Consider the following 12780-nt stretch of genomic DNA (forward strand, 5'->3'; position numbering starts at 1 on the left):
ACTGACTTTTCTTGCCTTGATGCCCTCAAAGCAAACAACTTGCTTGATATTCTAACAGGCGAACAGTCCACTTCTTTTTGCAGATCTTTCTTACAATAAGAAATTTCTGTTCTCCCAGCAGTTCTAGGTTGGTCTGCATGTCTTTCAAGTGGGAATGTCTTAACACAGACGATTTTGGGTGGGGTTCAGGATTCCACCTAAGGCCTCATACTCTATAAAGGTTTAACAAGAAGCCGATTTCCCTGGGCAAATTCTAATTTCCCTATTAGCAAATCCAATCAGTTATAGGCTGAAGACAGGCTTATAAGCTTTCTGTAATCATAATTTCCAATGTTTATTTCTATCACACTTAAATGTCTATTTTACTGTAGTAGGCAGGGGAAACCAATCTCCACTAGACAGTCAAACACTTACACAATTTCCCTTTCTTTACCCATTCAGACTATGTCTCAGTCCCTGTATTACAGAACACTGTTGTTCTGAGATTGTGTATAAAACACTATTTACTGCTACCCCATTTAGACTATGCATATCTCCCTAAGTCTTCCCCTATCTTCCTTATTCATCTGCCACCCTCCCTCTTTTAGTGTATTTTCCTTTCCTTTCTTGTATATTGCCCTCCCCATCACCCAACCTAACATGTGTCTACTATCCTCTAACCTGTGAATTATTCTCTCCTCTACCCCCCACCCCCACCCCTGGTAACTATCAAATAATATTTCTTTTAGTATGGAAACCTTTACTTAATAGTTTCATGCAATATTTGTCCTTTTGTGATTAATTTCACTCAGCATAATGTCCTCAAAGTCTATCCTTGTTATGAGGTGTTTTGGAGAGTCATCGTTGTTCTTCAAGATTACATAGTATTACATTTTGTGTATGTAACAAAGTTTGTTTATTCATTGATGGGCATTTAGGCTGTCTCCATCTTTTTTGCTATTGTGAAAAGTGCTGTGATGAACATGGGTGTGCCTAGATCTGCTTGTGTCTCCAATTAGAGGGATTGCTGGATCATAAGATATTTCTAGTTCCCATTTTCTGAATATGATGACTTTAACAGTTTGAGAAGTACTGGTCTGATGTTTTGTAGACTGTCCCTCTCTTTCTCTCTCTTTTTTGTCTGAAATTTTACTCATAATTAGACTGAGACTATTGGCTGTCCTTTTTCCTTTCCAGTCTGGCTGGTGGGAAGAGATACAATTTTGACCCTATGTAAGTGCCTAGTATCATGATATCTAATCCTTTTGGACTGAGCTTCGTAAGTGTTGGACAATTTCTTAGCATGCATGCACTTAATATTTGATGGGACCCTCTGCAGATCTTTTCTATTTTCTCTTGTGAAGCTGTCTCACTGAATATTTTCTCCTTTAAACTCTGGCTACCTTGGTATCTCTTGTAGGACATCTTGGTTGCTCTAATTTTTAGCAATTATAAATAGAACTGCTATAGGCATCTGTGTATCCACAGGCTTTTGTATAAACATCCATTTTGAAGTCATCTGGGTAAATATGTGGGCAGATAATTGCTAGAATGTATAGTCAGCCTATGTTTAGCTTTGCAAGAAACTGCCAAACTTGTCTTCCAAAGTTTTTGTACCATTTTTCATTCCCATTAGGAATGAATAAAATTTTCTTTTTATTTCTATTTATTTATTTTTATTTCTATTTCTTTTGCTCTTCATCCTCATCAACATATGGCATTGTTAGTGTTTGGTGTTTTAGCATTAGAAAAAAAAAAAAAGAAGAAGGAAATACTTAGGTATAAATCTAACCTATATGAGGAAAACTATAAATCACTGATTAAAAACAAACTCAAGAAAAGCTCAATAAATGGATGTTGTTGTTGTAGTTAGGTGCCATCAAGTTGGTACCGACTCATAGTGACCTTATGCACAAAAGAACGAAACACTGCCCAGTTCTTGGCCAACCTCTCAATTGTGGCCACACTTGAGCCCATTGATACTGCCACTTTGCCAATCCATCTTACTGGGGGTCTTCCTCTTTTTCTCTGATGCTCCACCTTACCAAACATGATAGCCTTTTCCAGTGACTGGTCCCTCCTGACAGTATGTCCGAAGTATGAGAGATGAAGTTTGGCCATCTGGCCTCCAAGGAGCACTCTCCCAACACGGATCTGTTGGCTCTTTTGGCAGCCCATGGCACTTTCAATATTCTACTCCAACACCATAACTCAAATGTGTCAATTCTTCTACGGTCTCCCTTATTCACTGTCCAGCTTTAGCATGCATATGAGGTTATTGAAAATACCATGGCTTGGGTCAGGTGCACCTTAGTCCTCAAGCTGACATCTTTGCTTGTCAAAACTGTAAAAACATCTTGTGCAGCAGATTTTCCTAATGCAATAAATGGATAGATATTTCATATTCGTGAATGTTGTAGTCAGGGACCTTTGAGTTGGCTCTGATTCCTAGTGACCCTATGTACAGCAGAATGAAATACCACCCATTTCTGCACTATCCTCAGTTCTATGTTTATAGCCACCAAATCATTCCATATTGGTCAGGGTCTTCCTCTTTTTTTGCTGACCCTCTACTTAACCAACCATAATGTCCTTCTCCAGGACTTGTCCCTCCTGTAAACACATTCCAAATCTATGAGACAAAAAACACATTTTCACCTCTAAGGAGCATTCATGAATAGGAAAACATACTAGCGCTCCTCTGGTAGCATAGTGGTTAAGAATCAGGCTGCGAACCACAAGGTCAGCAGTTCGAAATTACCAGCGGCTCTGCGGGAGAAAGATGAGGCTTTCTACTCCCATAAAGATTTACAGCCTGGGAAACGCTGTTCAGGGTCACTATGGGTCGGAACCGACTCAACGGCACTTAATAACAACAACTAGTGTCAAAATGACAATTCTTCTCAACACAAGCAGTCTCAACCAAAATTCCAGCCCGTTGTTCTGTGGATATCAATTCTGTGTCATTAGGGATTTGCAAATGTAAACCTCAGTGAGATACCACTGCACACCTACCAGAATGATTAAAATCCTATCTTGAAATTCAACCTGTTTCTCTATGAAATTGTCACCAGCTCCATCAGGCAGATTTAGTTACTACTTCCTGTTGGAGTCTGTATCACCTAAAAATATTTTTATTTTTATACTTGCTACAGTGTATAAGTCGGGATGGCCGAGTGGTCTAAGGCTCAGCGTTCAGGTCGCAGTCTCCCCTGGAAGTGTGGTTCAAATCCCACTCCTGACAATGTGGTTTTGGACTTATGGTGTGGCACTGTGGGATGATGCTTTATATTGCAAAGTCGGTTTGAACCCCAAGGTTAGCAGTTGAAGCTCACCAGTCGCTCTTTGGAAACCTCATACAGGGTTACTATGGGTCGGAACCAATTCGACAGCATTTAACAACAACAGTATTATAATGGCCTCTGTGTTTATCTTTAGCTGTAGATTGTGAACTACCTAAATTGTAAAACAATGCCAAACGCAAAGGTGATGTTTGGAAAATAGAATTTTTTTGAAATATATAAATAAAGAAATTCGACAAGAAAGACAAAGGCCTCCAAAAAAGTTTGACGTTCACAATGCCAGATCCATCTATTTGTAGTGTTTGCGCAGTGTAGTCTTCATAAACATAAGAAGAATAATTACCGGCTGCCGCTAAGTCAATTCCAGCGCATGGTAACCCCACGTGTGTCAGAGTAGCACTGGAATCCATAGGGTTTCCAGCGGCCGAGTTTTCAGAAGTAGATTGCAGGTCTTCCCCTCCCCCCACCTCAGGTGTCTCTGAATGGATTTGAATCTCTGAACTTCCGGTTAGAACCGCGTGCTGAGTCATTTGCCCCACCCAGGAACTCCATAGTCTTCATACTCACAGCAGAATTACTTTAGATGCTTGTTAGGAGATTCCTGGACCCACAGGTACTTACTCAGCTGGGTATTTTTAGGGTGTGATTATAAGACAATCATTTCAAATTCTGACTGATAATCAGAATCACATGTGAAGGTTTCAACACTATACATTCTGGGCTCCTCCATCAAAGATTCTGACCAACTCATTGTGGAATAGGGACTAGGAGTCCTTATTTTTAAGCCTCCAAGTAATTGTTATGATTAATCAACCAGGTTTGAAAACTCCTGATGTGTATCTATTCTTCATCAGGGATGCATGCCAAAATCACCTCAGAAACGTTTTAAAGTTCAGAAGTCTAGCTCCCAGTTCCAGGATGCTGATTCACAAATTTTAGGATGAACCCCTGTGTCTATGATTCTCTTACTCACCCCTGGTTGAGAACCACTGTTTTAAAGTTTGGAGAATGTTGACAATACATGAGTTTTATTTCCCTCTCTTTCTTTGAGATTTATCTTACGCAAATCACTTCATTCTGGACTCTGCCCTCCCTCCCCCCCCTCCACTTCTACTTAAGATTCTTTTGGCAGAGTTAAAAGAACCAGTAGCTTTAATGCATTTTGCTCTCTGTTCTTTAGTTTTGTTGTTGTTGTCAAGTGCCATCGAGTCGATTTCCGACCCATAGCTACCCTGTATAGGGTTTCCAAGGAGTAGCTGGTGAGCTTGAACCGCCAACCTTGCAATTCAAACGGCTTTGCAGTCTGGCGCATTAACCCACAGCGCCACACCAGGACTCCTCTTTAGTTTTAGGGTACTACATATACGAGTTGCTGATTAAGTGTTTTGAATTAAATTGTCGATTCCCATGCAGAACCTCTTGAGACCCCATGTGACAAAGTAGAATTACCCCATAGGATTTATTAGGCTGTAGTTTCTATGGAAGCAGATCATCAGGTCTTTTCTCTTGTGGAGTCGAACTGCTAACCTTTTGGTTAGCAGCAGAGCGCTTAATCACCATTTGTCTGTAAAGGGGAGAGAAATTGGTTTTACAGAAAGTGGTTGACCCCCTTGAGATTTTCTTTTACTCTGACCAAGATTAAAAAATGATTGTAATTTTCAAACACCACCTTCTGTACAACATTGTGAAGCACCTCAGCAGAGAACAAAGAGGGACTAGTAGTACTGGCAGTAAGGAGCAGGGGGAGAGGGAAGGAAGTGTTATAAAGGCTGAGATATGCATCTGAGCTTGAGGAGAGCTCATCCAACCTCAAACATGTTCAGGTTTGCCCTGCACTAACCCAGGCTGGTGCAATCAGACTCATAGTATGTCAGAGAAGAGAGGGAAAGTATGACAGAAAACGATCTCCTTCCCTTTTGTTCTAAGACTCCCTCCCCTGGGCACCATCATGAGGTCATGTCACCTCCTTGCCTCACTCACTATGTTGAGACCACGGTGATTACTTGACGTCAGCAGAGTTACTCACCTTCAGTCTATCTGAATAGACTTGACAATTGTTGCGACTGTGAGAGGCAATCATTTCAAGAAATGTGCCAACTGCCTGGAGAAGGAGGAAAATGCCTCCCGTAGCAGTAATAAGGAACTAGGCTATATGAATCACTGTCCCAACTTGCCTGGTTAAAAACTGTATGGACTGACCTGGTCACTTTTTCTCCTTAAATAAGTGGAACAAAGTTATATAGCAGTGGCAATTTCTAATCCTTTTACTCTTTCCTTGTCTAATCAGAACCAGGACTTTTGGAGACAGGCAAGTTGCTTGCCATGAGCTTCTCAAAGTGAGCAGGTTTTGAGCTGCTTCCATGCCATGGAACAATCCACCATCCAGAGTTTTAAAGGCACCATGAAAATGAGTGCTAAAGTGTTCAGAAAGGGCCATTTTCCAACGATCTTTCTGTGTAGTTTTATCTAGAAGAGGACCCTTTGTTTTAAAAGGCCTGAAAAATAACTCTTTGCAATGAAAGCCTTTATATTCCACTGACAGGAAGACTTGGACTCGAGTCCCAGTGCCAGACTCTTTCTTCAGTAAGTCCCTTGCTGGGAAGCAGAGTTATTGGAAGATGGCAATTATCAAGAAGACGTCTTTGTCAGTTTTAGCGGGTTAGATTCTCAGCTTCAAATTAGCTGAGGGCTCCTCCCTCCCCCCCTTTTCATTTAAATACCCCTGCTCCTTGAAATAGTAATAGCGGGAAAAGGACAGTAAGTGATTGCATATGGAAAATGAAAATGCTCACTAATTTCAGCATGAAAGGTCAGGGGTTCAGCTAATTATGCTTGTGTAAGTGGTCTCGAGCCTTTCACTTCGAGTTTAGGTTACATTTCTTTACACTTCAGAACTTTTATTTCAGATCACATGCCTGTCTCGTACCAAATTAATATTGTCTGTATCTCTTAAGGCGATCTTAGAAAATGCAAAGGCATGCTATTAAAACAAGCTGAGATTTAGTATTTGGAAAAAAAACAACAAAAACAAAAACGGAAATAATGCTGTAAAATAACATTCTTCTGGAAAACATAATCACATTTTCTATTCAAGACCCTTCAGAATGGTTATTTTATTGAAAAATCACAGGGATATAATTCATGTCTTTTTATCTGCTTTTTTTGTCTTTTAGGAAGTTTGACTTTCAGAGTTGTGATCTTAAATGTGTAGCTGGTGACATCCAGTGACTTCATTAGCACTTCATATGCTTATGTAACTTTGATGCAGGGCTGAGTATATACCTTCTCATGGGGAAAGGTTTACATTTCCAAGAAACTATTTAAATTTAAGGATGCTGTAAAATTCATAGTTTCAGTGCAGACTCAGATGAGTGCTTTTGGGATAGAAGCTGCTACAAATTTTGCTTTCAGAAATCATGAGGTTTTGTTTGCTTGCTTGTTAAAACAAAAAAGTAGCCAACCTTAGTTAATTTGAACACTTTTCTTTCTTTTTTTCTTTCTTTCCTGTGCAACAAGAGTGGAAGTTTCTCCTCCTAGATATAGGTGCTTGTCTGTCTCTACAGGTCCCCATTGACATGTGCCGATACCTGCACAAGCATGACAGGAAGGATTAAATACCATGTCTCCAAGAGTTGGCCAGAAGGGTGATAACTGCATGACAATCATACCTTTTCTTTACCTCTATTTCCATTGAATACAAATACTGAAAAGTGATACAGCTATGGTAAATTTTGGAATTTAATATGGATTTTCCCATCAATAAAGTGTTTCATTACCATCAGATAGTTAATCTCCTAACATCATTGTGAACTAATTAGTACAGTTGGGTTCACATCTTACACTGTGCAAAAGGAATTTTACTAAAATAATGCTGTTTGAGCGAATGCACAAATTTTAACACAAAAGCAAAACAGAACTCTCTGGTCCCATGGGACCTTTTCAAATGAATAATCTGGTAAGTAGAAAGGTGCATTCTGTTTGGAACAGAAGGCGTCATTTTCAAGGCTTACTATTTCTCTCTCAGCACTTAATAAATAACTTGCATTGAATCACATGAGGCTGTCATTTCTCAGTTTTCCCATCTGTAAAATGGTGATAATAATAATACACCTTACCTACTTTCATTGTTGAGGCCTGGTGTGGCACTGTGGGTTAATGCATCAGACTGCAAAGCCATTTGAACTGCAAGGTCGGTGGTTCAAGCTCACCAGCTGGTCCTCGGGAACCCTGTACAGGGTCGCTATGGGTTGAAACCAACTCAGTGGCACTTAATAACAACAACAACAACTTTCATAGTGGCATACAAATGATATAAGTAATATATGTGAAGGTAAAGTATTAACCAATCCTACTAATTATTTTTAAAATCTAGCTAAAAAGGGGAGTGAGTTACTCTTTCTTGACAATTATGTTAGCATTCTTTATTTTGGTTGAGTGTTTTCTAACCTTCAGTCCTTCACAAATCACTTTCACAATTATTGCCATATCTTTGCCTCCCTATGCTATTGTTTGTTTACATAATCTCTTTAAATATTCTTTAAAATATAAATGTATTATTTTAAAGAGAATTTCATGTTATCACTATAAATGGAATGCAAATATGACTGCTATGAATAAAGATAGCAGTAAAAATAAATAAACTGTAAACAAAGACGTGATCCTGTGCTATTTTTTCTGAGTCTGAGAAGCACGGATCCAGGTGACGGTCTGATAATTTGGACTACGAGCCTAGAAATGGTGACTCTGGATGGGGCAGGGAACTGGCCCAGACCCTGGCCCTTAACCTTGTCTGCCTCCCTCTGCTCGGCCCAGATTGTCTGCTTCTAGGGATGACTGATTGGAAACCACTGTGTTGTCACTAGGGCAGGGAGACAAAGATGACCAGTTAGACTCTCCTCTTTCCTTATACACTAAGGGAAATTCTGTGGTGTCGGCTCAATTGGAATTTGTGACTAACTGCCAAAAAGGGGTCATGGGTGTAAAATAAGAGACGTTGTTAATGCTTAGGTAATAAATAGAGCATTTTATTGGCTCTGTGTCTGTGATATGCACTGCAGTGTTTTGGAAAACAGCGGCAAATTTGCTGTTCTCTGCATGGTAAAAAGTAAAAGACTTGCCTGACTTCCAAAGAGCTGCTTTGAAAGTGAGAGGGCACAGATACAACTTAAGGCTCTCAGTCCCTGTGCCCGTCTGTTTCTATAAGGAGTAAACTTCAGATGTAAAGTTTCCATTTAGGTTTGTATTTAGAATGTGATAAGGAAAAACAAAGCCTTCTACCACCATCAGGGAAAGTGTCCCCCATCTCCTGACAGCTTTTTGTTGTGTACAAAGTGAACCTTCTTTTATTAACTTAAGTGAACATACTTTGAAAAGGAAACTATAAAAGCTAATATAAAAACTCCTTATCTCTCTATCTCTTACTCTTTCTCACTCAATACATACATATTAGAATGTACTATCAGTATTTAGTTTTAGCTGTAGGATTTTGCACCATTATCTACTTTCAAAAACTTAGAAAAAATTTTTTCAATCTCAATTCTATATAGCACAATTCTTTCAAAGAGTTTAAACACAGTGTTAACACATTGTATTTCTACAGGTCCATGGAGGTAGAAAAAACAACCCAACAAAGAAGCAAACAAATGTTATAATTCTCACTAAAAACAGATACCATAGCTCGACTATAAGAACAAATGAAACGATGGTCCCAAGATGTAAAATCTTATTTCTTCCTGTTTGTGTGGATGAGAACATAAGGTTTGATCAACCAAAAGTTAAGCTTTTGTTGCTATTCCCCCATCCTGTTCCTTTTTGTATATATGTATGTGTGTGCTATGGTCTACTTTATCTAGGGAAGGATTTTTATAAGTTTCTATGTCCATATAATTTTGTATTCATCAAAAGTACTATTTGGAAATAATCCCAACTATGGTAAAGTGTCCACTATCAGTACTAACAATATCAGATATCTCAAGTTTTGAGATATGGAATATTTTGCAATTTGTCATACTTAAGCTCTTGTGACATTTCTCCAAAATACATCAAGACATCTGAAGATTGTGTAGGCTCACGAGGGGGAAGTACTAATCAAGGTTCTCCACATAGCGCTATTAGTAAATGGGGATTCTTCTGCAAATGTTCACGTGCAGGAAATATATGTTTGAGAGACCACTGAATCTTTACAATCCTCCTTATTAACTTGAAAACTCAGTACACTCAAATAATTGTATTCACAACTAGTTGGATGCAGTTGTATGTTACAAAACAAGGAAAGTCTTGCATTTCCAACACTTTTGTTACTTTCTTCGGGTCTGTTTGAAAGGAAAATAACAATAGGCTTAAAGTCCTGTTTCACTGTGCATAGACTGGCTACAAATCTATGTGCATCCATTATAAGTAGGCATTAAAAATTCATTGATGAAAGTTTAAAATTCCTTAAATTCATTTGAAATGCCAGCAGGCAGTTCTCCACTACATTGCCATTGATTATAAGAATTCTAAAAATTATTTCTTGACATCCACCTGCCTAAAATTGCATCCACTGGACTCAAAAAGCACCAATTAATTACTCTTGTTTTCAGGGCTGGAGTTGCAAATACTTTGAAAAGAAATTGGCCCAATGTACCAGGCACATTACTAATTCAGAAGGAGAATAAAAATCAGTCTCCACATTATAAAAACAAATCCATAAGCACAGGGAACATCAATTTCAGGCTTTCTTTGCTAGTTATATTTAGCTTTCTTTCTTTTGGGTTGTTATCACATGCAAGTATATCCTGAGTTGAGTGAAATCTATTTTGCTTTCCTAACTGGCTTATATAACATCCCGCTATGAGCTGCTTTTTCACTTCCATGCAGTTACATCTCTGATACCACATAAACCTACAAGACAATGGAGATGATAAATTGATTGTAAGGTCTAATTGTTATTCATGATTGAACTGAGAAATATACTGGAGTTGGAATCACACATAAAAATTCATGAGAAATGTTTAGATAAAGGCAAACAAAACAAAAATTATTATGGAAATTATGAAGCTTATTACGAAGTTTCAATCCTGATAAATAGTGCAAACATACAATTAAGGCAATAATTAATCCAAGGGTGAACAGTGCTAGCTGTATTTTAAAAATGTAAATTCTATAGAATTGTTTCTCTTTAATAAAAAATCTTGCCGACGATTTGTAACTTATATAAGCTTGATTGATTTCATTGTTTAAATTGAGTTTTATTGCTTCACAAAAATTCTCATAAATGATCTTGTATAATCATTTCCTTCTAAAGTAACATACTAATTAATTTCAATTAAATATATGTAAAAGAAGATACATTTTGAAGAATGCCTGCCCCTTGCCATTTGTTAATATATTGAAAAAGTGTAAACCTTGAAACACTGAGCATAGAAAATATTCATTTTTGGTAATTTCTCAAGGGGGCAATTTATTAAAGCGAAAGGCTTTTAACATTAGCTAAAAGCAGCCCTGTAAATCATGAGTGTCATCAAACTGTTTCATCACTTCATTAATTTAAAAGATTATTATATGCGTAACTGACATAATTTTGAACAATGTTACATGGTTAATTTATGAATGTAGAAAAGCAGAAATGACCTACTGACTTGATTTATTTTTGTAATTGTATAATTTTAGAACTTTTGCCTGTGACTTTCACTAACAGAAGAAATGATTCAATGTCTCTCTGCTAATTTTATCGAGGTCCCTTCTCCACTAATTCTTTGCCAGTGGTAATGTCTTCTGGTCACTTAATTTCAGAATATATTTCATAGAATATAAGACAAAGCTGTCACAAAAACTGCCTTCTCTCTTTTTTTTCCCCCCCTCTAAATTATAGTGGTCAAATATAGGCAATATGCCTTTCTACAATGATAGTTAAGTGATTCTAACTTTTAAAAATGTGTTTCGGGCATTTTGGAGGATGCCGTAATACTAAAGTTGTGTTGGTCAGATTATTTACATTTGTAAATTATTTCTCCTTTAAATTTTATGGTAATCTATTTTCTAAATAGCTATGTGTTTAGGAAAATTACCTCAGAGACTGTATATTATAATAATCTGATTAATGGATCTCTCTCCCACCCCCTTCCACCCCCTCCCCCTTCCGCAGGCTTGTAAGTACAGTTGGGAAACTTTCTGGGTATTTTCTAAAAGGTTAAGAAAGTAAGAAAAGTGGGTGAAAAATGATCGTGCCTGAGAAAAGTTTTGTTTGTTTTTTTTTTCCTGCTTGACAACAAATCCGGGGCAAATAGTAAATAATGTATACAAGTATGTAGCTTTTTTGTTTCTTTTTGCAGCATGATAAATTTACATATAATTATACAATTGCTTATGATTATAAAAAATCTTTTTGAGATGTAAACTTGTAAAACATTCTATAATCTTCTTGTTTAAGCTAAAGTTTTAGCCATAAAGTACCAAGAATGCAAGTCTTGGAGAATATTCTGCCTAGTGTTCCTTTCCTATAGGTCTTTTTAAACTGCAAAATAGGGATCAGCACAGAGGTCATGAAACCTGTATTTCAACTTTAGAGCCCTGAAATACACCCAAATGAAATACACCCATCAACTAATTCATAGACAGAGGTATAATCAAATTAGTAAGCATAAGAAATGCTCCACATCTCTTATTATTTTAAGTGCACACACACAAAAAACCATAAAAAATATAGAACCTGTAGAAATGGTAGACATAGTTTCTACATACTATCTACTTATGTATATAATAATGACTTCTCTTTTATATTTCATAATACCTCATAATTGTTTTTGAAATCCTTTCTTTGGCAGAGGACTTCTAAACTTACAGTGACATCCCTTTTCTGTTATTAAATATGAGTTTTTTACTCTATGCACTAAAAGATTAGATATAATATAATCTTAGAGAGAAATATCCAAATGCACCTCATTGAAAAATAAAAGTTTGAGATAGTATTTAAAGTAGTCTAATTTAGCTACTTACCCCAGCATTTTGTCTACTGATGTTGAAGCTGCAGTGTATTTTACATTATCATTCTTGGATTGAAATTGCTAATTATTCAAAGAGGCCGCCTCTTGGATGGTAATAATTTATTCTGTGATTCATTGTAAGCACTATCGCTGGTACAGGACTAGCAACTTAGAATAGGCAGCTTCACAAGCTATCCCAAAGAAATGTTTGTTAACAAGTTTGTATGGATGGCTAGGACGAGCCTTCTAATAACCTGGAAAGATTTTCCTGTGTTTATTTTTCTGATCAATTTGAATACTTTTCATTGGGTAAAGGGTAAAACAGCTTTTAAAAATATTTCAATCAAATGTTTTAGAAAAAAAGCCTAATTCAGTATTGGAGTGCCTTAACTTACTGTTTTTGTTGTTGTAACATGTCATTGAGTCAGTTCTGACATATAGTGATGCTGTATAGGGTTTCCGAGGAGCAGCTGGTGGGTTTGAACAGCCAGTGTTTATTCTACAGCACCACACCGGAGTTCCTAATTTACTATATA

Source organism: Chrysochloris asiatica, unplaced genomic scaffold (genome assembly GCF_000296735.1).
Source record: "Chrysochloris asiatica unplaced genomic scaffold, ChrAsi1.0 scaffold00052, whole genome shotgun sequence".
Taxonomy (NCBI): domain Eukaryota; kingdom Metazoa; phylum Chordata; class Mammalia; order Afrosoricida; family Chrysochloridae; genus Chrysochloris; species Chrysochloris asiatica.